This window comes from Montipora foliosa, chromosome 7 (genome assembly GCF_036669935.1).
Source record: "Montipora foliosa isolate CH-2021 chromosome 7, ASM3666993v2, whole genome shotgun sequence".
In the NCBI taxonomy this organism is placed as follows: domain Eukaryota; kingdom Metazoa; phylum Cnidaria; class Anthozoa; order Scleractinia; family Acroporidae; genus Montipora; species Montipora foliosa.
Window position 1 is genome coordinate 10,945,561 of NC_090875.1, and position 7,500 is coordinate 10,953,060.

A 7,500-nucleotide genomic window follows, 5' to 3' on the forward strand; every position below is an offset into this window, starting at 1 on the left:
ATGTAGTGATGACTCCGATTTTTCCAGCAAATCAGAGTAGATGTGCCAGTTCTTCGCAAAACGTGGCTATCCTGTTTCTGTGGTCAAAGCGGGCCATCATGCATCGCACCCAACAATTTGATCAACAGTGATCACTTCAAACGTCACAAAAAGATAAGAATGACAGAATTCCATTCACCCTCACTTTCCATCCTCATAAACACGCGGTCAAAAGTATCATTCTTAATAATTTTAAATTACTCCAAAATGATCCCGAAACTGGTACAGTGTAGAATCTTTTCGCAACCTCCACTTATTTCATTCAAACGTGACAAAAACGTAGGCAACTTTTTAGTTAGAAGGGCGCTCAAAACTAACGAGCAACCCGGCACTTTCAAATGCGCGCGCTCACGATGCAAAACTTGTCTTTTCATTGTTAACACTAGCAAGACATCGGGACCTAAGCGATCTGTTAAGATCACCGATCGTTTCACATGTACCTCCGCAAATCTCATTTATTGAATAACCTGTACGTTATGCAATAAATTATACATTGGCGAGACAGGTAGACGACTAGGTGACCGATTCCGCGATCACTTTCGCGATGACGAGAAGAATGACAAGGATGGATCTAAGCCAGTAGCTCACCATTTTAATCTCCCTAACCACTCCAAACAACACATAGGTAACACATAGGCGGCCTTTCCCTACATTTAGGTACGACGAAAAGCCGCAAGAATCTGGAACAAATATTCATCTTCCAAATCGGCACCCTTAATCCTCACGGTATTAACAAACGCTTTTCATTTAACTAATATATTCCTATTTTTCACGTTGCCATATTACCACCAATAGCGTAGCTCCTACTCTACGATAAAAACTACACGTAACCCACAATTCCTCGATTCGCTCTGACGAAGGGCTAACGCTCGAAACGTCAGCTTTTAGAATCTCTGTACGGCGGTCAATTTACCTTATTAACTCCGTTGATAAAACCAAATTTTTGTATACCATATTTGGTAGGATTTGTTGAATGCCGCAATTTTCATCGATCGCTCTAAAATTTAGCCTGTTTACTGGGGCGGTATGGCCCCAGTTTCTCTGAAAAACGCGACTTTGTAGCTTTCATTACGCCTACACAACGGGCATTCTGCTTCAGGCAATTTGCAGCCATCCGAGGCCACGCGAAGGCGAAATTTTCAACCGATCGCGGAGCGCTTTTACTAAAGTTTTTCAGCCAAAAAATAACATTGCAGTCATCGAAAAGGATATAGAAAAGGATTTGGCTCACTTGATGGAATTTCAAGCCTTGAAATCACTGAAAAGCTAAGATTTTTTTCGCATCCGTAAATTAGCCACGTGTTGTTGTCATGCATTACACAGGATTGTGTTTTCGCTCAAAATATTCGCTTGTTCTTGCTCCAAAAATCTTACATATTTATCTTGATTACATGTCTAACGAATTATTTTATCCTCTGGAATGAATGTTCCGTCGGAAAATCGGTAATTTGGGTGATTTTTGGCTAACAGAGGTCAATTATTCGTAAGGTGATCAGTCTCGTTGCCGTTAGCAACGGGTCGCAAATTTGAGAGTTTTATGCATTACCATATTACGCATTGATCGCTAATCCGATTACTCCTAAAAATCCAAAAATATTCGTGCCTCATCAATTTTTTTGTCAAATTTTGGTCCAAGAAAGCTGATAAAATGAGGAACATTTTTGTTGGTCATTAAAAAATTCGTAATTGACGTTGAAATGACCAACTTTGTGTGGAAAACTGATTTAAACTTTTTTTTTTTTCCCCTTTCCACTTTCTTTTTTATAAAATGTTGTAGTTCTATGTAAATAAGTTATATGTTTTTGGAAAGCTTATTTTCGTAGCTTTAAAATGATGTATTTCTTTCCCCCTAACTGAAAATACTTTTTGAGAAAAAAAAAAACATTTTTTTGTGATGGCTGACTTCGCACGGCCATATTTGGAAAGTAGTAATTAGACAAAGAGTTAAGGAACGAAAACAAGATTTAATTTTGCTGTTTCAACAAAACAGTTCTGTTCTGTGAGAGTGTTCTGCAGCAGTGGATAACAACACTTGAAAAATTATCTGTTCCTGGTTGAAGGAATTTCTTTTTTTTTTTTTTTTTGGAATTTAAAACTTTTTATTATTTTGTTACACCTAAACACATACAACGATTATGAATTACTAAAATACAAATCACACTATTAATTACAATATCAAAACAAAATAGACTACTAATTACAACTCAGTAAATAACAATTACAATATAACACTATTACACTTACACTTTTACAATAATTTGGACAACAATAGTAAAAACATAATAATTATCATCATCATCATCATTATTATCAAAGAATAATAATAAAAAGTCATACGAGGGACACATGGAGAACACCCACACTACAAGCCTACATATGCATGTGCCAAAAGCTTTTCCCATTTCTTGGTATGTTTAGTTAGTTTGTTCCGCCTACTTGCTATCTTTTTCTCCACTTGGTATACAGCTTTAATCTTGGCCTTATAAACTCTTAAAATCGGATGTACACTATTTAACTTACATCTATAAATATACAATTTAACTGTCAATATCAGATGGTTTAATATAATAAAGTCGTCTCCTATATTGAATATTCCAAACAAAATTTCTATTATTTTGAAGGATTGTATGTTAATGTTACAATTACTAAGCCAAGAACAAAAAGCTTCCCAAAAAGTCTTCATCACATTGCAGTAAAAAAATAGATGTTCAATGGATTCAATTTCTCGTTTGCAAAATGTACATAAAGGCGAATCAGTCATTTTTAACCTAAACATCTTTTTATTTGTAAAGACTATATTATTCAATATTTTATATTGGAATTCACGAATTTTAGCTTCAATTGTAACTATAAACGGTAAGGAGTATATTTTGCTCCAATCAATTTGAAGCTGGGGAAACTTCTCCAGAAATTTATTTTGAGCTGTGGGAGGAGCTTGTTTTCCGCTTTTAAAAGCAGTGTAAAGCAATTTGGATGAGACTTTTAACAAGGCTACCTGAGAGTTTTCCAACTGTAAATAAATTGTGTCACCGATGTGTATGGGCGGGAGATGTTGTGCACTTTGTCTAATGATCTGCCTCCACTCACGACGGATTGCATCGACAATACCCATTAATTTAAAACGCTCTAATGGAGAAAGATTTGCGTTTAACACATTTGCACCCTTTAAAAGGACTCCCGCATCAGACAGGAGGTCACCGACCGTATAATTCCTTTAGAATAGAATTTTTTTTCAAAGGTTGATAGCTTTTGAACAATTATGTATTTATTATTCCATAACTCGATGCATGACGTCTCTGTATTATTTATAGGAGATTCATTAAGTGCCGACCGAGCATTAAGACATTCTTTATAAAAAGCTGGAAGGTAGACAGGCAGCATTCTTGTATCAAAATTACACTTAAGAATGAATTTTCCACCTATTGGAGAAAGAAAACAGCATAGTATTATCTTCCAAAAACTCTTGTTTTCTTCATCTACAAATCTTTTTAATAACATCACCCTCTGAGCTTGAATCATCGATTGAATTTCTAGCATCCTAAGTCCACCATCTTCGATGTCGTTGATGAGAGCGGAACGCTTCATTTTATCATTACCTTTCCAAATGGAACGGTAAATCAAACTGTTGACCTCTTTAATCAACTCTTCTGAAACTGCAATCAACGCCGCTTTACTCAAAAATTTTGGTAGAATAAAGGATTTAACAATCTGAATTCTTCCTAGTAGTGTAAGTCCTCTCCACTTCCACATGTTCAATATCTCTTTGATAGACTTAAGAACTAAGTCAAAGTTGGCTCTCATCCTTGATGCTATATGATAATCAAATACAATTCCCAGGATTTTAATTTATTTTCGTACTTTATGAGAAAACTTAGTCGGATCCAGGTGATGTGTGCCAATGGCAAAGATCTCCGTTTTATCATCATTAACTCGAAGGCTGGAGAATTTATAAGAAATCTGCAGAGTTGCCAATAAACGATGATATGATGCGATATCTCTGAGAAAACAAGTCATATCGTCAGCAAAAAGTGTTAGTTTGATTTCTTCCTCATTGATTAAAATACCTTTAATTCCCTTATCATCCCAAGTTCTGCAAGCAAGCACTTCAATGGCCAAAATAAATAACAAAGGTGACAAGGGATCGCCCTGCCTAACGCCACAACGATTATCAAACAAACCAGTAATAAAACCATTATTTAAGACACAACTAGATACGTTAATGTAGAAGGTTTTGATCCATTTTATAAATTGCGTTCCAAAGTTAAATTTTCCAATATTTTAAAAAGGAAAGAATGATTCAAAGAGTCGAATGCTTTCTCAAAATCAACTGCGAAAAGAATACCTGAACTATCCGTAAATTTAGGAAATTCAAGTACATCTTCAATTGTTCGAACTCCGTCAAGTAATGATCTTCCCTTGATAAAAACCATTTTGATTTGGATGAATAAGCTCAGGTAAAAACAATTCTAACTTTCTTTCAATCGCCTTTGATGCGATTTTAATATCGACATTAATCAGTGAGATCGGTCTCCAATTTTTGATAAAACGTCTGTCTTTGTCTTTCTTCTCCAACAACGTAATCATAGCTTGTTTTTGTGAATTTGACAGTTGTCCTCGTTCGTGAGCGAAATTCAAGGAATTGACGAGACATTTCTCTATGAGATGCCAGAAGCCAAGATAGAACTCCACAGTTAATCCATCATTCCCTGGTGTTTTGTTTTTCTCAAAGGGTTTCAACGCTTCTAAATATTCGTTTGTTGTAATTTTTTTCTCCAAATATTCCTGCTGCTCGTCTGTTAACATGTTAGTATTTACATTCTTAAGGAATTCATCAATCGACAAGCCACCCTGTTGACAAGAGTCTTTATCATAAAGATTGGCATAAAAGCTACGAATCTCTGTAATTATTTGTTTCGGATCCATTATGCATTCATCATTAAACCCCACTAACTTCCTAATACAACTTTTTTTCTTTTTGGAATTTTCTAAGTTCAAAAAGTACTTATTACTTTTCTCTCCATATTCGTACCAATTTACTCTCAAGCGAATTATTGCTCCTTGCGCTATATAATCATATTGACTATCATATTCGGTTTTTAAAATTTCCAGATCACTCAAGTTTTCTTGACTGGGCTAATTCTAGCCTTCTGTTTGCTTTAGGTAATAGTTTCATAACGGATTTTATACTTAATGAAGTCCCAAAGGACCCTTGGATCCTGAATCTCTTTTCCATCTTCCAACCAATCACTGTAATTCTCAGTTATAAAAGAAATATATTCATCATCTTCTAAAAGACTATAATTAAATTTCCAAAAGGAAGGTCCCCGTCCTGTTTCTTCCATCTCGTTTATATGCATTGTAATAACGGAGTGATCCGTTCTTATTGCAGGAATAATATCTACATCTTCTACCTCTTCTTGAACACTACTGCTTATCAGCCAAAAGTCCAAACGGCGTTGTATTGTGGGATTTTTTTGTCTCCATGTAAAGCGCTTAGTATCTGGATTTCTTATTCTCCAGATATCAGTCAGATCATAACATGAACATAAATCTTCAAAATTCTTACAGGATTCTCTTACTTGAGGTTTGCCTCCAGTTCCATCCAACTCAACATCGAAAATAACATTGAAATCGCCTCCAATAATAACTTCACAATTACCCTCTAATTCTAATTTATCGAGTTGTTTTTGAATTTCCTCAAAGAAGATGCATTGATCTTTGGTCTTATTTGGGGAATAAATATTGACAAAAACAAAAATATATCCCTGAATGACACTTTTCAAAATAATAAATCTCTCTTGTTCATCTTCTTGGCGTTCTTCAATATCACAATCGAATTTCTCCTTAAGCAGAATCATAACCCCCCTACTGTGCTCCAAACAATGACTAAAGAAAATGTCGCCCCTCGACTGCGACTTCCAAAACTTTTCGACGTCTGGAGTGCTGTAAGTTTCTTGTAAAAAGATAATATCGGATCTCTCTTTTGTTAACCAGTAAAAAAGTGCCTTTCTTTTGTCAAAAGAGTGAATCCCCCGAACATTTCGAGAAAGAATTCTAAAATTTAAATTTCGTTTTGTGAAGATTACAAAGAGTCATTTAAGTGAAGAGAACGGAACAATAAATACGTCAAGAGGCATCTGCATACATGAAGCTCAAGCCATGGGTGCACAGCATGTCCCTCACACAAGAACAATATAAAGTTAGCCCGCTAAAATACGAAAAAGAAAACAAAAGGCACAAAGCAAAACTTTGACACACAATTACATAGTTAAAAAAATAGCCAGCGAAAGCTGTTAAATATAGAGCTACTAACACAAAGGGTCTTGCAATCCTCATAACACCTAGTAACAATGCAAACAAAAAAACCCAGTTCTTGGGAAAAAATAATGCAAATTTGGTAAAGAAATAGTTTTATACATGACCTGAAGTTTTTTGAACACCGTCAATAAACAACTTATCAGGCTCCGCCCTACTAAAATAGACGGTCTTACTCTCTTCTTTTGCCATTTTAAAACGATGCATCTTCTTCTTTCTACGCTCTAGAATTTCTTTTGGAAGGTCCGGTGAGATTCCAAAGTTTTTACCTTTCAATTTCTTCGCCTTTGACATGACCTCCTCGCGATCAGGGTATCTTAAAAAACGCCCAATTAATTGTCTAGGCTTTCCAACAGAGGAAGTCCGCTTCCCAACTCGGTGCACCCTGTGAAATTCTATATTTTCAGCATCTTCCACGCCGAGTTCGGTTTTTAACCAATCAACCAAAACCTCCCTCGTGTCTTCGTTTACATCCTTTTCTTCTTTAATTCCAAAGAAACGAAGATTCTCACGCAGCTGATAAACTTCCATATACAGTTTCTCGTCTCTGAGAAGGTGAACTTGACTCTGTATTTCTTGAAAATTCTTCTTGAACGACTCTCTTTCTGCCTTAGCGAAGTTCAATCCGTCCTCAAGCTCCTTAATTTTCGTTTCTGTCTCCTTCTAGCCTTGAAGGCTACGCACTTTCTCGTCCACTGATTGAATTTTATCTTCTAATTTTTGTAGCTTTTCTAACACTTGGTCTAGTTTTGGCATTACCGTCTCCGCCATGTTCAGCAAAGTGAGCACCTCATCCGACTCGCTACTAGGCTCGGAATCTGTGAATGATACGTTATGTTTTGTCCTTTTGTCATCGGGCGAGAAGTTTTCTTCAGTTGAGGATGTTGAGGAGCTTTTCCACGTTTTTCTTTTAATATTTTTGGCCGTGTACCATATCCAAGAACGGAACTAACATAAACACGTCTACTCCAACGTCTTGCCCGACCCAATCCCCTGGTTGAAGAAATTAATTTTGCAAGCACAAAGAATGCAGGTTTGATCACAGGTAACCCAGGCTCACTGTGTGTGCCACATAGGTTAATATAGAGAACATATAAGGCGAAGTTTAGGTCTGGAAATTTGCTGTAAAATAGAGATAAAAATCGA

At 36.0% G+C, this 7,500-nt stretch overlaps 1 protein-coding gene and 1 pseudogene across 2 annotated transcripts in view; one reads left to right on the top strand and one right to left on the bottom strand.

Annotated features, from left to right (window-relative positions):
- LOC138010885 (neurotrypsin-like) overlaps positions 1-7,500 on the bottom strand; it is a 55,307-nt gene that overhangs the window by 25,107 nt on the left and 22,700 nt on the right. The window lies entirely within an intron of this gene.
- LOC138011112 (uncharacterized) overlaps positions 5,922-7,500 on the top strand; it is a 3,818-nt pseudogene continuing 2,239 nt past the window's right edge.